At 36.8% G+C, this 19,981-nt stretch overlaps 1 protein-coding gene across 2 annotated transcripts in view; it reads left to right on the forward strand.

Annotated features, from left to right (window-relative positions):
- Positions 1–19,981, forward strand: part of LOC149556685 (Urb2/Npa2 family protein) — a 120,409-nt gene that overhangs the window by 62,543 nt on the left and 37,885 nt on the right. The gene's annotated exons all lie outside the window — the stretch shown is intronic.

The following is a 19,981-nucleotide window of genomic DNA, read 5'->3' on the forward strand; positions in this document are numbered from 1 at the left end:
ACACCCCTGAAAAAGGTATTCAATCGCAAAAGGATGCTACTACTCCTAATTGGCTTGTAGCTTTAGTAAATAGGAAGAGGAGTTTAGTTCCCATTTCTTTTCCTGTTGATGTCATTGTGAGCAAGTATACCAACAGGGCCCCAAAACCTAAAAGGACTAAAGGCATAGTCAGAATAACTTTTGATAGTGCAATTGTGAGGAGTATAGCTGAAGTGGCCACCTATAATAAAAAAAGAGGGAATTGATGAATTGGATCTAAACAATTTTGAAATCACACGCACAGATTTGGGGGTGGTGAACCGTGAAACAAAGGAACACTGGATGGAAGCATCCACCAAACAAATTGTGCTACAATCGTAGAAAGACGGGATTGAAAAGAAGAAACTGAAAGCTGAGATAAATGCAATGGCCGAATACATAAATTCACTGACAGGTCAGAGTTCGGTTCTTGGTGATCAACTGCGGCTTACCTTTGATTCTAGTGCCCCTGAAAACCAACAATTGCTAGATGACTTAAAGAAGGGAAAGATGATGATGACAACTGTGTTTAGTTGGATTGGCTTAGTGACAAATCAGGTTGCTAAACTTGTGAAATCTGCATGAAATTGTTTCTCTTGCCGGTGCCGCACTTGATGAATCTCGCATTCAGTCAGCAGTTTGTAAGGGTGAAGTCAAAAGATTCTTAGCTATGATAACTCAACTAGTAGAGATAGAAGATTACAGGCTAGAAAAAGTTTCTGAAGGAAAGCCCACTGCAGCACGTGGATGTAGGGTTGATTCAGGTTTTAAGAAAGAACGTAGCCTGGAGGGTATCTAATTACAGTTTTGCTATTTCTAGGATGTAGTCATGTGAAAAAGAATTCAAAACACTGCCTGAAAATGTAAATAGGGACTTCCAGTCCATTGACTTAGCCTTTTCTACTCCTCTTAAAGAAGGAGGTTTCGATGTGGAGATCATGATCAAACAATATGAAGAGCGCATGAACACTGTGAAAGATAAAATTGATCTCACATCGTTTGACTTCTCCAAGGTGGCTAAGAACAAGATAATGTGAGGCATGTACACTCTACGACTTCCTAGTTATTTGGATACCGTGAACAAGATGAGACTGGATAGGGACATCTGGAAAAATCGACTGTAGAGCATCAAGAGCCCGAATACAATTGCCATGACCAAGTTCATGAACGCGTTTAGAACGTGGAAGCTAGCACGTGAACAGGCTGATGCTAAAGATGAGGAGGAAGAACCACTTGACCAATCGTGATTAAGTTTTATCTTTCAAATGCTTTTAAGACATTTGGTTTCTGTTTCTAAAGTTAATTTTTGGGTCTGCATACCCTTAAGTTGCTTTTCATAACTACTTTTAATTGTCCGAGAATTGAGTTTTAAGGGAGATCCTCGGATAGCTTTCTATTTAAGTTTGAAACCTGATTCGTGAATCAGACCCTAGATCCAGATTCGCACGTGGATCCATGAGGATCCGGGCAAGGTCTGTGATCCTACCTGTGGATCCATCAGGATCCGTGGCCCAAGGATTCTGATGGATCCACAGGCAGAATCAAGGATCTTGCCGGGTCCTCAAGGATCCAAGCACGAATCCATGGCAATACAAGGCACAAAAACATAAAATCATGAATGTGAATGTTCTGATTTTCTTTATAATCATGAAAATAGATCAATTATCAAGTATACTAGATTCATAGATGCATACTAGAATCATAGATTCATACTATGAAATAATTTCTCTTAGTTTTTAGTGTGTGTATATATATACACACACGAATCCTCTACGAATCATTATTGGAAAAGAAAAATCTCGAATCCACGGATCCGATATGCGTGCTTGAATCGGATTCGTTTCACGAATCGGCAACTAAGTCTGAAACTCAATAGTATTAAAGTTTGGCAGTTTTTGATGGATATCATACAGTGAACATAAATCTAAGTTTTAATAGTTACGTAGATGTTTTTTTTTGAGTTTTCTAGCATTGTACTTGAACAGGATTGTTCTTTTTGGAATGGGAAAGATCTGCTTATTAAAAGATTGTATGCTTTGGATTAGTTTGTTGTTGATTTAGTATTGAATCAATGTTGAACTGTTGAAATCTCTTTCTGATGTTGGATGATATATGGTAGACATGTTAAATAAGCTTCTGTTCTATGTCTTTCTGAGAAACGATTGATAGAGAAACTGTGCACTCTCTCTGTTTTGTTCATTCTTGTATGTTTATTTGTTGTTATCTGATTATCCCTCTATCCAAGAATAGATGGGAAGCCTTATTAGTTTCTGGTTAAAAGTAATCCCCATTTAAAAGGAAGTTTTGATTGAATATCTAATAAGGAAGCTGAACCTTACCAAAATTCAGAGAGGAATCAAAGAAGTTAAAATTCCTCAACTGTTGGAAACTTGGATTTGTCTTGCAAATTTGGGCATAGAAGTTCTTAATTATTTCTTTTTATTAAAGGACAAATCTGTATACCAACAACCTTCATGGAAGGATTCATTTTCTTCTTTACGAACATCAAAGTTTTTGTCAATAACAACCTCAAAATCACCAAATAAAATGCTAGTACAATTCTTACCATCATCCATAGTGGGTTCCCTCTCATGGTCTTCATTATGTTGAAGCTGGACTAATGAACCCTCAACTTCCTCAACGCTAATCTGCACTTCTTGAGCTGACTCTTCCTCCTTGTTACTCTCAGAAGTGTGAACAAGTGACCAAAAATGTCTGCAACTAAAACAGATCTGCTCTTTCCTCATTCAGTTCTCGCTCATTTTCGAAGGACCTGTAACGAGTATGCTTGCTGACCTTAGTTCGTGCTCCAACATAAGTTCCTTGAACATGTCAAATTTATGTTCCATTATTTCCTCCACAAATTCATAAGCCATGGGTGAGACGCTATCCTCATCCCTTCATATTGTTAAAACTAGAGCCCAGAAACTAAAGATGAAATATAGTAATAAAGAAATCATATGAGAGAAAATCAACACCAGAAGATATCCAAGGAAAACCCTTCTAGGATGAAGGGAAAAACCCAGCCACACAACAAAAGATCATTTTATTGATAATAAAAGCTCAAGTGTACAATATCCTTTGCTTAATGTGAATATATAACAATAGGAGAGACTCTTCACATTTTAACTGAAAGGCCTATTGAGATTCCCATAACTCCTATAATTAATTATAACTCTTTGAATATTCATGCCTCAATGTATATGAATGGCACATGTCATTTACATTTAATATTACAATTAAACATAAGTATCATTTTCAGCTGAAGGTAACAATAACGATAATAATGTTCATATTTCCAGAGGTCAAGATCTCTTTTGCATCTACCATCTTCAACACTCCCTCTTAGCCAGAGAGAGGATTTTAGCTGAACAATCACACAAGACTGCAACCAACATGTTAATGATAAAATCTTATCCCATATATTCTATAAGATTCATGCAAACCTGTAACAATCAATCACATTCATGAAATCACTCAACATGAAACCTTGTAACAATTACTCATATTCATGGAATCACTCAACATGAAAACCTATAACAATTACTTATATTCATGGAATAACTCTAACATGAAAAGATTTGCAAGACTCGCAGTTAAGCCTTTATTTAGGGACTCTCTCAACATGAACTATCATGAAATCTCTCAACATGACATCTAACTCCCATCACGGAATCTCTCAACGTGAAGACATCATGGACTCTCTCAACATGATGTTCACTATTGCATAGTGAAAGAGTTATCATAGCTGATCTTACAATCTCATTTATTCACACAAGAATAGAAATATGCATAACAAAATAAGACTTAGTTCCATTTAAGTCAAATTTACAAATACCATAAGCATCACAAGCATATATAACAATGAAGGGAATTCCATAAACATTCCCTCTTAATTATGAAGCCTCCCTCTAAAGCTAATATCTCCCTTTAAAGCTCAACATCTATCAAAGCAACCTATTGTCTTTCTTGTTGCATCTTGCAACAATGAGAGATAGAATAATAATTCATAAAATTAATCTACCATATAAAGATCAATATAGAATATACAAAATTATGAGGTGATACACAATGCTTTCTTTTATCAAAATTGAACCAACACTCATATCAAAGAACTTGCTAATCGAATCTTCAAGTTCAATTTTTGACATAGTCATTCAAACCATTTGAGATTAACTGGTTAGCACTCACAACCTCTTTGCAAAGTCAAGTCAGAATACATATGAAACAAAATATATAATATAAATAAGAACACTAATGAAGCATCCCGCAAAATTAAACACAACCTCTGGATGCACATAAGATTAACACCAAATTAAATTTAAATAGTATTCCAGTTCCTATCTGCATATACTTTCATCTCATGAATAATACACACAATAGACATAGCAGAATGATACTTATCTCTGGATGCACAAAAAACTGCTGTCCATGTTCAGCAATCATAATCTGCAAGAGATCTGGCAGTACGTGTGGCCATCCCTGACAAAGCTCCTTTCTGAACTCTGATATGCTTTGCTCCAGTGCTCAAAAGAGACGACAGTTACATGCATGGAATCAATCGAAATATAATGTAGCAACATAGACACATACGGCTACTGTTATGATAAGCGAGATGCAAAAACAAGACAATCCACAATATGTATTGAAGCCTTCACTTCTGTAACATATGCCGTAATATAAACGAACTCATTGTCCAAGAATTGCAAACTCATTCCATCAACCACCAGACGTAGACTTGGAGAAGGCTTTGCAGGATTGCAAAAATTGTCTCCAAAAGATCACAAAGATCACAATAAATCATCATAGCAGCAATATAGTCAACTAGAAGATCTGAAGGTTAAAAGTGAGCATCCAGAATGACAATGAAGAGGTGCTCTGCTTAAGTCTCATAAAACTTGAACATTATGGAAAGAATGCCCAACTGTTTAACTTTCACAACAACAGCGAAAGACACCTACACGGGAACCATAATAATTTCGACATGATGAGAACGCCAACTGTTACAGAGAGCTATGGCGGAAGGCCATGCTGGCAGCTGCTTGAGGTAATAATAAAGGCTTCGATTAAAAACAAAAAGTTAATGTGAAGAGGTTATAGTGATAGTCGCAATAACTCCCAATAAAAGAGACACTGAGATATCAACATGTAAAAAAAAACTGATGGAAGTCAATAAATCAACCGTCACAAGACTCCGACGGTGTCCTATCCTCATCATACACAAGCACACAGATTGAAAGAAGTAATTCTATCGCTACAAAACTTTTGCCTCGAACTGCAAGACAACCTCGATACATAAGTGTTGACATGGCACACAAAGTTATTCTATCGTACCCAACGTTAAGTTGCAAAATAGATTTAAAAAAAATAAAAATTGTTAGATAAAAGAAAATATAGTTGATTATTTTTAAAAAAAATATTGCTTCCTTGAAAATTGTGCTAAAAAATACTCCCTAAAATCATCGTGCTCAGAAAGCAAGGATAAACCAAGAATCCTGCAAAATAGATTAATACTGAAATTCTTTTGGAAGTTTGAAATCCTCCATGAGGGAATCCATGTCTAGATACAGTGACCATATATGCAACTACTAAGAGTTGCTATATCTAGAGAGAATTAGGAGTTGGATTTGACATCTGTGCAACTAGAAACTGAGAGGGATTAAGAATATTTTCATTGCCTTGAATAAGAACCAAATCAAAGACAAAAACAAATGAGTTTGATCTACAAATTTGAATGTTCATGAATGATTAAAAATTTACAATAATCAATACTCTCTGATTGTGCAAGCAGACGCTCTAATCAACATATAACCTTCGTGACCATGCCTCCAACTTTTTCAATGTAATACACATATATAGAGCACAACCTCCAGTCATTATTGTTGATTTTGAAAATAACAAAAATCTTAATGCCTGCTTTTCTGTAAATTTCCTCATTGAGGACATGCAGAAACTGTCCATTCAAAAAAATACTTTTGTGGGATATTTTCATCCATGAGGCTCGATAGACAGATCAGTCGTATGCAAGCTTTCTCTAGCAGTCAGGCCGAGGCATACTAACTAAGAAAACAATCAGAAAATATGAAAGAATGCTGAGCATATGTCCGCCAAAAGATTCATCGATAAAAGAACCAGAACATCTCTCAACATTAACACTTCCTTATTTCTTATGTCAATTAGGCTTTGATACCATGTTAACTAGAGCCCAGAAACTAAAGATGAAATACAGTAATAAAGAAATCATATGAGAGAAAATCAACACCAGAAGATATCCTGGGAAAACCCTTTTAGGATGAAGGGAAAAACCCAGCCACGCAACAAAAGATCATTTTATTGAAAATAAAAGTTCAAGTGTACAATATCCTTTGCTTGATGTGAATATATAACAATAGGAGAGACTCTTCTCATTATAACGGAAAGGTCTCTTGAGATTCCCATAACTCCTATAATTAATTATAACTCTTCGAATATTCATGCCTAAATGCATGTGAATGACACATGTCATTTACATTTAATATTACAAATTAAACATAAGTGTCTTTTCAGCTGAAGGTGACAATAACGATAATGATGTTCATAATTCTAGAGATAGAGATCTCTATCGCAGGTATCATCTTCAACACATATAGCCAACAAGTTTGATTTTAATTGCTTACATACATCTTCATCCTCATCTATAATTAAAGACATGATTGTTTTTATGCAAGTTTTCACCTTATCTGGATGATGCTTCCTTACTTCCCTTAAGAAAAATCTGGCTAATTACTGTAATAACTTTTGGATGAACACTGACATGTCTCGAGGAGACAACAGACCTTGAGGGCTGCATTGAACTGCCTTCTTTTGTATGACAGAGCAGGCTACTCTTTTCTAAATTAGGTTTGATCTCTGCTTGAAATCTGTATACCAACAGCCATTACACAGACATATGCCTCATAGGTTATTTCCAGCAGCAACTCTAGATATTTAAACAGGCAACACATTTTCTGATTTATTCATTTGAAGGAGAATGCTATAATATTGAACTCCTCCCACGGTGATGTGTGAGGAAAAGCATTAATCACCTCAATCATATAGCAGAATTATATCTTCCTTCAGCTGGGAAAAATACTTTAATCAACAAAGACGCTCACAAAATTTTGAGATTATTGAACGCTGCCATTAACAACCTCATGCCAATAAGTGGAAATATTCATGCACTGAGCCGAAACGGCTTGAGAAGAAGTTATAAATGAACCACGAGCTGCTACCCAATGAACAATAATTTCCCCTAAGATTTGGGCCCCACACACATGGTCTTCAATTATTATGCACAGATTTACAATACATTTCCAAGTTACTGATATGAATTCTAATCATCATCCCTGTCTTTGCCGAGTCAATATGTTGAAACCAAATCAATGTTTAATTACAAATATTGTCGCCAAGTTCTAAATAAAGTTTGCCGTGCATAACACCAATCTCTGTCACCAATATTTGATACTCACAGTATGAAAATATAGACCTGTTTGCACTTCTGTAACGACAATTTTTTTTTCCAATGACAGTTACATATTCTGCATTTTTCAGACTGTCTGGTTTAAAATATCACTTTTTCTGTTGTGCGTTATCCGACTCCAAATTCTTTGCAACTCCAGCGTTGGACTCTCAGTCAGCAGTAGGAAATTACAGGTTCATCAAAAACTCGGCGCAATAGTTGTTACTTGTAAATGCCGAAGATAAGATAAGATATGATTTAGTAATGTGCAACAAGAGACCAACAAGGGTCTAAGGGACTAAAAGTTTACAAACAACGGAAGCCGCCCACAACAGGGACACCAAATGATGCCCATGAAAGAACAAAGCAACAAACAAAGAAGCGAAGGAAGACACCCAAAAAAAGGACTAGGGGTCCTTCCTTGGCCAGAAGAAGTCCAACACAAAAAGATGAGGATGAGGAGTGTTCCTGTCTGGTGAGTCCACCATAGGGTCTCACTGATCCGATTGAAGAATATTTTTCAATAAAAGGCTCTTTTTATATATTAATTTTCCCCACCATAGTTTAAACTTTAGGGGCAATTATTTATTCCCAAATATTTAGTACCTAGAAAGTCAATCTAATCATTTACATTTTATCAAAGATGTAATTCGGCAACATAAGTGTATATGGTCCCACAAAATGTGACCTCTATCAAATATTATAGCCTTGCCCAAATGTATTGCGTTCAACTCTTATACAGAAAACAAAATATACTCCCACCTTTAATTCCTCTTAAAAAACTATCCTAGCCTGACTATTCAAATCTCATAATAATTTTGAATTGAGGCGACTTTATCAGAGTATTCAAAAATAAGAGGAAGCCCACAAATGATATTATAGGTGACACTTATTTATGTTTCATATCGTGCATCCCTGAACTGGATTTGCTTCGTATTCTGCCATTTCAAAGGATTATTCCCTTTAACAAATCTTCCGACTTGCTTGCTATGCAAGATGGATTAATTTCTGCAAACCTTTGCTGGTGCATTCAACATAATGTTCATTAGACCAGCAGGAGTTGCTAACACTTATTTCTTATCGACTCTTATTAATTCTACCTTGGCTTAATATGTTCAACACAATCTCCCACTACCCAGTCACAGAAATATGTATATACCTTGCAGCACATTCTTCATTTGGCACATGTGAAATATCCACAACAACAGCTTATTTCGGTGCTGTCTTTGCTAGAGTATTATTGACTTAGATGTCCTTTGTCAAAATATTCTTCTAGCACCATATGCTGTTTATGAGCATGGACCCATGATAGTATTAAAACGGCAATAATGTATCAAGTCTCCAGAATTTTTTTTTGATGCAATGTATATAGTTGCCGCTAAATAGCTCCACAAATTCTTGCTCAATTCCAAAACACGGAAGCCACTCCAATATTGCCTTTAGCCCGATAACTTATCTCCAGATTGTAATGTATGGAATAATATATTTATCCTCTCAGCAGATAACATGTCACGATAAAATCGATACTGAAATTCTTAAACAAATGCTTCACACCAGGAAAGTAGGATACTATCTCTCTTTTACATTGAATATTTTTAGACAGAACTTCTAGAACTGTATATCTTAATAAGAGACCTCAAAACAAGATATCAAAATATTGTCTTGAATCTGATGAGTATGTCAAGGCTATATCTCTCTAAACTGTCTGCAAGCTGGCAGGATGCACAACTCTAATACCACAATAATATCTCAGTTGGATATTTTTTCCAAATTTACTCAAATAATTTTCAGAAAATAACATATATCTTTTGCAAATAAACCAGCATTGAACCAGTAAATGCTCATTAAAAAATCTCAAAATACATCATTGAATTATACGTCAGCAATACAATAACCAGATATCTAAAATCCAATCATATATATAGATACACAGTCAGATTGGAAAGAAACAAAAAAAAATGCATCTGTAGTCTCAGATGTGAATCCACCACAGTAGATGAATCAGGGTTACGTACAATCCACCTAGACAATCTTGAAGGTTTATGTCCTCAAGCTTCAACAAAAGAAAGCTAGCAGCTTCCCAAAATTCTCCAAAGAGAAACCAGAAAGTCAATCTCAAATCCTAGCATCCCCAAAATGAGTCTCCCTTCCTTCTTTTAATGTGTCAAGCCATGACTCTTCAGTTTCCAGTTCTCTGTCTTTTCGTACTCTTCTTTTGTCACCTTTTAACCTCCTTTATAATATTAAATTGACCCATTTTATAAATTTGTTTTAAACGCACATAAGCCAAATTTAATATTATATGAATTTAACTTCAAAATTCCTAATTTTCCAAAAAGGGGACATTACAAATAGGAGAACCAATGAAAATATTAATACATTAAGAATAATTGATCGAAGAGGAGTTAAAGATACATAATTGATATTCTAGCAGAAGAGATGATAAAGAAAATAATTCATTCATAATTGCTATAGATATCTAAGAATTAATAGCAAGCAGCAACACACACACACACACACACACACACACACACACACACACACACACACACACACATATATATTACATAATAAATTAATGCTGTAGTTAGAGCTAGTTAAGCTTTGTTGGGAAAGGGTAGTTAGGAAGTGAGGGGATGCGTCCGTTGGTTTTCCCAACCGACCATTATATAAGAACTTTGGAATATGGATGATGTACTCATGTTTTTGGTAATCAATGAAGTAACAACGTTTCCCCACAATTTTGCTATTCAGGTACTAGTAATGAATGTCGTGTTGGTACATGCTATATTGTGTAGATTGTGCATTGATAACCATTCTACATTTTGGCATCGTTGCCTAAGTTCGGACCTGGAGGTCATTGACTAGACAGGTCAGAGCAAGGGGAAGACCATTCCTACTACGAATACAAGTAACAAACAATGACGAAGAGGAGGAAATAACAAGAGAAGATCAGGTGACATGAGATTTGGTGGTGGCCTGGGAAGTTTCAGTCAACCAGTACGTGCAAAGGGAAGCCTAAGTGAGAGTGGTTCCAGAGAGCACAGTATAGGATGAACTTTCTGTACCACCAATGGTGTACAATCTACTTGGACAAATTCCTCAACTATTGGCAACAAATTTGGTACGCGTGGAGGAAGAAAGAACTAAAATGGAAAGAGAGCAAAGAAGACAACAATTGCTCCAACAGTTTGTGAAAGAAGTTCATAGGAACAAGAGGAGCGTGACAATCTAAGGAAGATAACTAGACACTAAAACAATTCATGCTCTTACTTCCAAATAAATATCCTGAGCGAGTGCCAAAAGAAGAAATTGAGGGGCAAGCTGCCTTGCCGACTCTGCATCTCCACCAACAGGAAGAAAGATGTAGCCACTTAAGGGGACTGGTGAACCACTCTCAAAGTGCAAATCAAATCGAAGAGAGGTCGATTGAAAACACAATAGAAAGTATGGCCAACTTGGCTATTTCGGAAGGATCAGGAAGGAAGGGTGGAAGAATTCCTAAAACCCTCGCATGAAGAGAGCATCGCTAGGAACAAAGCTCTAGCCAGACAGAAGGAGAATCACAAGGGGAAAGAGATATTAATGGACCAAGAACCCAAGAATCTAGCTTGGTAGGAGGGAGCGCCCTGACAGGAGGTAGTGTCTTGGTAGGAGGGAGCATCCTGACAAGAGGGAAGAGTGGAAGGAGAATTGCGCTAGACAAACAAAAATTCCCTAGATTTACTAGGGAAGGATTTGAGGACCTTGCACGTCATTGTAAAATGTGTATAACCATATGGTAGGCTAATGGAGACAATGATGCAGATGAATGGTGAAAAGCGTTCCCTGCCACACTAAGAGGTATAGCTATTGATTGGTTTACAGACTTGGAGGTTGCAAAGAAGATCACATGGAAGGACCTTTGTACTGCCTTTGAGGAAGAATTTAGACTTCTATGAGATGATGATGAGATAGTCACATAAATTTATAATACACGGCAAGGGAAAAATGAATCTGTCAGAGCATATAGCAAGAGACTCAAGGAATTAATATAGAAGTTGGACAACAAACCTGCCAATGGATTAAAAAAGAGGTGGTTCATCGAAGGGTTAACTTTGTCCTTGAGAAGAAAAATGAAGATGGTACCACCACCATCCTTTGGTGATGCTTGATTCCGCACAATGGATATAGAGAGTGAGAACAAAACTTCCAAATCCATGAGACATGGACGCAGGAGTGAAAGTTCAGAGGAGAGCAAGGATGAATCTAAGACCATCCAATCCCAGAGGAAAGACATGAGGAGGCTAATGAAGGAAGTAATAGGAAGTAAGGAGAAAAGAGGGGAGGGAAGTGTGGTGTACGGATTGCGAAAAGGAAGGATACACAAAAGGGACATGTTCGCATAAAACGTTATGTGACATCTATCAAGTGTTGGGCTACACAATTAAGGACTGTCCCTACAATCTAAAGGCACAAAATGTGCAAGTATTCTTTACCCAAGGAGAACAATCCACACTGCCTTCCACCCCTCCATGAAACACAAATACGGAAGCCTCACTTGAAGGGTATAGAAACAATAGGCGTGGAAGCAATAACAACAACAATAATAACACACCTAGGAGAGTAATTGAGTACGATACCGAAGGAAGACTGATGATTCAATGTAGGCGATGCAACGAACGGGGGCATTTTTCTAGGGACTGCCAGAATGGTGGAGGACAGAACAGAGGAATGTTGTGTAAATTATGTGGACCAGATAATTATGAGGATGCCAATTGCCCCAGAAAAAAAGAGGTGAACATGTTGGACATTGCATAACCAGGAAGCGAAGTATTGGCCATCATGAGAATGCAGGCCGTGAAACTTACATTCGGATGTAGCTACGGAGAAAGGAAGATTTGAAGAAGCTAGAAAAGACATTCGAGGTAACATAGAGGAAGGGAAAGAAATTATGGCCAAACTTCCACCCTTACAGCCTGTACCAAACATCATAAAACAAGTATTGGAGACGACCGTTCCTGTGAAAATTGTGGATCTATTTGAAATGCTACCTAAGTTGCGGGTAGCAACAAGGAGAAAGTATCAAAGGAGTACCCTCCAAGGAGGACAAGAAAGAGGAAGCATAAGCGGGATAGACTAACGCCTTGTTCACCATAGGAATGGGGAGGACACATGTGGTAGAAATGGAGATAATAGGATGTAAACTATCAAATACTATTGTTGATAGAGGTTAGGGCATGAACGTCCTACCTGAGAAGGCTTGGAAGGCACTAGGGAGACCTACTCTAGCCACCCACATTCCAACTGGTGGGTGCAGACCAACATGGAATCAAGCTGATTTGAACTCTGATGGGACAAAAGGTAGTAATTGGAACACAACAGTTCTTCTTGGACTTTGTGGTGATTACTCTAGAGAAGAAAGAATATGATGCATTATTGGGGAGAGGATGGCTGGTCACAGAAAAGACCACCCATAATTGGAAGAAAAATACTCTTTCCATGGAAGTAGATGACCAAAAGTACATAATTGATTTAAGGAACCAATCGTTAAGCTAGGAACTTGCATCCAACTTCAAGGCCAAGAGAGAAGACGGGGAAGGAGTGGAACCAGATGAAGGAGTTCTTCGGCTTGGGGAGTGCTCAGAAAATGAGACAAGCTCCCTCAATGGTCTAATTTATTGATAGATGGGAGGTGATGAAGTATTCTAGCCAGAGTTTAATATGTTGCAAATCCAAGAATCCGAATAAGAAGAAAGGTACCCAAAAGGTTATAAGGAGTACAGGGAGGGTACGACCACCCCAATAATAAACCAGCCATGACTTATTGGGTTCACATGGACACTTTCAAGACAGGGTCAGGTGGGGGAGAGCCAAGGAAAAATAAACCAAGACAGGCAATGGTACAAGTAGCATCCATTCAGAGCTCAGTTCAGGAAAAGATTGGACAGGACAGTTTAGAGGAGGATGAGACTAGTATAGATACATCCTCAGATTCACAGGATGAAGAAATTGTCTGAGCCACTTGAAGGGTACGCCTAGAGATATCACTTTTCTACCAACAGGGGAAGACCGTTGTCAAGAGGGGAACCTGAGTATGCTGAGATTAGGGGTGCTGAAGTTAGGAGTACGGAGGAGGCTTGTGCAGGTAAGCAATAGGAGGAGGGTCGTACCAAATTCAGCCATACCCAATCTGGCTGTACCAAAGGGGAGGACGCCCCTACACAACTCTGTACCACTAGTACAGAGGAAGGCATCCATACTATGACTAGTATACGGGAAGTTACAACTGTCTGTACCATGGAAGGCAATTGTACAGAGGTGGACCATAGTACGGAGGGGGAAGGCAATAGACAATAGATTTTGCAATGGGGCACAACAAGACTTAGGAGCAACAAACTTGGTTCCTACAGATCAACAGACTTGTACTAAGATGATAGATCTCAGGTGTCAAAAAAAGTGTGGGCACAAGGTAAAATTGCAAACACCACAAGGTGTAGAAGTGACCCACCCTATTACTTTGGCAGTATAACCTGCAGGAAAAATGGATGCACAGAATGAGAAGCACAGTGAAGAATTCAATATTTAAGATGAAGACACACTAGTTAAGGATACAATACTAGAGGAGGTAGATAAATTGCTTGAAGAAGTTGGGATGGTACCTCCACCCTCAACGGCCCCCTTGGATGTAGAAAGGGAATACATAACAAAAATACAAAATGAGAAAGTGGGATTTTCTAAGACAATCTCATTGGAGGACAAAGCATGAAGATTTCTCGAAGAGTTGCAAGTTATGGAACACACTATCAAGGAAATTATAAAGTAGGCTAAAAGTCAAAACCTCGAGGCCATTGTCAGAGCAACGAAATCCTTGGCAACATTCATGAAGAGGAAATGCCATATAGATTGGAGTGTACTTCAACATAGTGGGTACAAACATGAGGAAATAGTTGAGATTTAGACAGCCCAATACACCATACCTCTAGCAAAGGAACAACCACCCCTCATGTACACACTTGTAGAAATGGAGGCAACATTTAGAAGGACATACTTGGAACTTCAGCAGGAAAAGGAATTGACAAGACGAGTGGAAGATAGAAAAAGTTGCTCAAGAAGAAAAGTGGAAGGTAGAAAAAGATGCTTTGGAAGAAAAATGGAAGATAGAGAAAGCTGCCTTAGAAGAGAAATTAGCAACAATAGAGCTGAAAAAGATGGATGCATTGCATGTACTGTAGGAAGTTTGTGCCAAGCATAAGACTGCTGAATGAGATCTCCTACATCTCTGTGAATGAGCCCCGAGAGCAAGGATGTCCTCACAACCTACCTCTTGAAGTCTTATTTTCTTTTTCTGTCTAGTAGTCATTTGGAAGATGACTTCTTTTATGGGGGGGATACATGTAGTACATAATAAATTAATGCTCTAGTTAGAGCTAGCTAAGTTTTGTTGGGAAACAGTAGTTAGGAAGCGAGGGGATGTGTTCGTTGGTTTTCCTAACCAACCACCTTTATATAAAAACTTTGGAATATGGATGATGTACTCGATGTTTTTGGTAATCAATAAAGTAATAACTTTTCCCTGCCATTTTTGGTATTCTGGTACTAGTAATGAATGTCATGTTGGTACATGCTATATTGTTCTATATATTGTGCATTGATAACCATTCTACAATATATATTTGTGTGTGTGTGTGTAAAAAATGCGAAGTATAAACAAAGTTATATAGATTATAAAATCAAATTATCTTTGCATGGATGTTATTGATTCAATCGGAAATAGTAAGGTGATATTATGCATTACTTAGCCTAAATACAAGTATCTAGAAAAAGTGTGAGAAGTTATAGTTATTGTTCCAATTTTTCCAAGGCATCTAAGTAAGGAACATTACAGTGACACATGTGAACACTTAAGAGACATCATCTTCATACTTCATTTGGATTCCTATTTTTAATACATATCCATATGGGAAACATTCCTACATCTATACTTGGTCTATCTTGTTCCCAAGGTGAGAAATGTTGTTTGTAGGCATTGGTCTATATTCGCCTTCAAGCACCCACCATCTTTGTAGGGGCTTGTTCATTATGGGGGATATAATGTCTTGGAGGATAATTGATTGTATATACATGATATATGTAGTTCTAGGGGGTTCTTTAGTCCTAAAATCCATCCCTGTGTCTTTTGTGTATTCATCTCTCTTTTTTTTGTGGGGTGAGGGAGTTTTGTCCCATGAAGGTTTCTCCTTTTCTCCGCGTTATGAGAGATTGCTTTGCATTGCTTTTGCACTTGCATATTGTTCATGTATACCTAACATGACCTAGTAGCTGGGGCTTATCTTGCATTGTCATCTAACATTGTTAGTTTAAGTGGGCTCCCCTAAGTTGCACTTAATGGGGGGTGTTGATGTATTTAATTAATTCTAGTTACACTTTACTTATGCTTACTTAGGATAATGCATACAGAGTAGTTTGTATATTAGATCCTTAGGAGTTTGCATCCTATTTTAGCTCATGGTGTAGGAGAAATTTCACATTAGGTGGTGATAGTTGTTATCACATTCCACTTTTTGTGCAAGATCCACCTTTAGTGCTCTTATCACATTATCGTCCTCACATTGTTGCACATACTTAATTGTACAATGGAGGATGATCCACCTTTGGTGAACATGCAATTCCACCTAGTGTGGGTGATAGCTTATCTTAGACATATCTCCTAGTTATAATTATTACCTATTTATTTAAGCACATCTACATTGTACATGAGCAATCTATTATCAATTGATTATTGATCATGATTGAAATTAGTCAATTAATTGATCATATCATATTTGTCTCTCTTGTGCTATTCATTGGGCTACTAGATCTTGGCATATTCTTTCATTGCCTTAGGCAAATTCTTACAAACATTTCCAAATTCATTAATAAGATATAGCAAAACTCACCTCCAACTTGTCAAGAACCTTGCCTCTCAACTCACAACCCGGTTTCATCTTATAAATGCTTGCAACAACGCTTGCCACGACCTCTTCCTCATCCCTAAATATATGAAAGAAGTAGAATTTGGGCTCAAGAAGGGCTAGGACATGTATTTACTGATGGATATGGTTTGTCCATGTATGGTCAATGATGTGCCAATTGATTTCATATTTACTTTTATTTCCATTGTTGAAATGTGAAATGTCCTCTTTAACCCTATATATGGGGCCTTATAAATGTAGCCCATTGGTATGCCCTCTCCATCCACAATACAAAGAACCCTTACCAAGGATTCTGTCACCTGATAAACTGAAAACAATTTTTAATTATTATGAAATTAACCTCTCAAAAAAATAAATAAACAACAAATAGACTATCTTGTAGAAGTTTATGTTTGTGTTTTACTGTTATCAACCCTCTGTGATTCTATTGTTTCATCAAAATGAATATGTAAAACATTCTCTACATCAGCTATTTTGGAGAATGCATAATCTAACCAAGCATCACACAAAAACACCTGCTTGAGATGAGAAATGACACCAAAAATGCTTTGTAATGTGAGGAATCGGCTAGCAATAATGTCTCTTCCATTTGTGTTTTCTTATCAATGAAAGGTGTATGGTTGTAAATAAATCTAGTGACATTTTTAGCATCTTCAACCACTTTTTTTTGCCCATCCAATCTTTCCAATGTCCTCTAGCAACAAGTCCAAGAAATGTGCATCATGAGGACTCCATGTAATTGTAGGATGCCTCTCCATAAATACTCTACCTGGAGCTACATATGCAACAGTCGTGTTTTTGATAACTTGGACAACGTTCTCAATATCTCCTACTTATCAACATTCTCAATGCCATCCTCCTTGATCTAATACATTGCACAAAAATCTCATCTTTTTTGATTTCACACAAGGCATTTATAGGCTTTAGAATAACAAATGCACTATTAGAAACCATTGAGGAGTATAAGAGAGTCCTATTTTGTCCTTTTGTCCGTTCATTTGATATAATTCTGCATCCTTTCTTCCCTAAAGTCTTATTTGATCATCAATGACAAGCCGTGTATTTTTTATTGCTTCTCGTAGCAATGTCCCACTCAAGTCTTTAGCTATTGGGGTCTTAAACCCCTTGTTTGCATTTGTAAATGTATTTACTAAACCTTCCCGATATGGGCTGTTCACCACATTGAAAGCTAAATTATTTTAGTACCAAAAAATTGCCACTGCCATCCTAGCTTCTTGATTTATTAATTCAATTCAGAAATTTCAAGTGAAGGCTGTGTTCCTGGAATATTGCATAGAACAAAAATATCTGGGTTTGATGAAAGAGTAATCTGCCTAGCCTCAACCTTATTGTCACCAATAGATGAATGTGGTTGACAAAAGTTTGGATGTCGGTCAACAAGGGGATACATTCATATTCATTGTTGTTACCATGGATTATCTTGTTTTTGCCCTTCTTTTCTCACATCAAACTCAGCAAGAAGGAGCTTCATTTCTTTAACCATCTCTAGAGTTAATGTAGGACATATATTGACTTTCTTTTCATGTATTGTTTGCAATGTGAAATTTTAATCTATTGATTACCCCTATCTTTATTTACCACATTTAGTACAACTGATCTCTCCCTTTTTAGTTCCTGGCATCTCATATGTCCATGCTTTGTCTTTTGATTTATTGGCCTTGCCCTTGATGTTGACATGTCTCTTTTAACTTAATGAAAAAAGTAGTAGGGTTTTGTCAAAAGTCAACAAAAAATTATAATCAATTGTTTACAAAAAATAATATTAAAAAGCAAGCTAAAAATATTTGGACATAGGTTATGATGGGGAATGGAAAATAATTTGCTAGCATATCCCATTCTTTTTCCAGACTTTGTTTTATTTTTAATCAAAGAAAGCAAAAAAAAGGAGAAGAAATATCACTCATTTCACTCTCTTTTCATGTTTCGATCTTGTTTTCTCACCTTTAGCAAACCTTGCTCCACACCTCACACTTGTTTTGAGAAAAAACAAGAGGGTAAAGTGAACAAAAAACAAAAAAAGTGGGTTTTAATTTTGACTAGGCATTTACCAGTGCTTGGTAGTCCATTAGGTCTCACAAGTCCTGATCAAAAGCTCACAGGAATCTCAGTGAAGAACTTGCGAGTCTTAGCCGAGGACTTACCAAGACTCGGCTTGTGAGTCTGTGGCGAGTCAACTCAGAAAGCCTTGGGACTTGGGAGTCCTGGAAAGTCCCATGTGTCATCAAACCATGCCTAAGAGGATCTTCTTTAAATCCTTATCATGGATGCCATTATGTGAATTTGTGAGAAGACTACTCACTAAAAAGCCAAAGTCCCAAATGCCACTATCCAACCAAAAACCAAAAGTGTATGAAGAAGATGGAGATGCCTATGAAGAATTCCTAGTTCTAGTGGATAAATAGTTGCCTCGAGAGCAATTATCATTGGATGCCCATTGTTTGGCAAAGGGAATAGAAACTCAATCGTAAAGAGGCAGAACATTTGTTGGAGAGGGGAGAGGGGTGACACCCTAACTAAGGAGAGTCAAATTTTTTCTGTTTTCTGAATTCAAATGATGTATATAGTAACCGAATTTGTCTTGGATTAGTTTTCCTTTCCTTGCAATTTTGTGCAAGAGAATTAACATAGCCTAAAGGTGGCTATGTTACCATGTTAGAGATTAAAATGCTTCAGGTGTTTAAATTAATTATAGTTATAATAATTGAACATAAAATAAAGAAAAGAAACATTGATATTCAAAGACAAAATTCATATTGGTTAAAAAGTCCCATAGACACCAAAATTGAGAAATCTTTCATATTTGTTTTTATATCTACTGAAAGAAAAGAGGGATGCTCTTTTCATCTCTCAAGTGCCTTCACATAAATAAATATCTGACGTAGTATGAATTCTCTTTAATTCAAAAATCTCCACGCTATATCAAAACCCTAGATACTTGGAAAACTCAAAAATAGGAAGTGAAGTTAGGTTGTGCTTGTGTGGGTAGTTGTGAAAGCTTTTAGTAAGTGCATTATTTCTGTTTGATAAATTAATTAGTTTTAAAGACAGATCTTTAATATATTAAGTGATTGTTTTAAGTTCACTATAAAGGTATGGCCCACAATACACGTTATGCCGTAACAGGCTTGGTTTAGGACCTGCACTTGCTCTTATTTGAGCAGACTACTGTGGCCTTTCTTGGCGAACTTAATCACTTAGGTTCTCAGAATACAAAACTCAAACACATATTGTCTATCAACAAAGCTTTATCTCTTACATCTTTGTATTTATAAATTCTTCTTTGGAGTTTAATGTCAAGTTCTTGTGCGTAATTTTCAATCCTAGCTTGTGCTACATAATTTTTATATTTTTAAATGATTTGCTTTTGCATTTTTTTAAATTTTCTTCTTTTAAAAATGAACTTGGCTCCAATAATATTTGATAGAGAGAGCCCCTGTGTTATTGTCAATATGGTAGGCCAGTTCCAAGAACAATATATAATGGACTATTCATATAGACATTGATATCAATA

This window comes from Cupressus sempervirens, chromosome 5, assembly GCF_028749045.1.
Source record: "Cupressus sempervirens isolate cs-2001-9-10 chromosome 5, ASM2874904v1, whole genome shotgun sequence".
Lineage (NCBI taxonomy): Eukaryota > Viridiplantae > Streptophyta > Pinopsida > Cupressales > Cupressaceae > Cupressus > Cupressus sempervirens.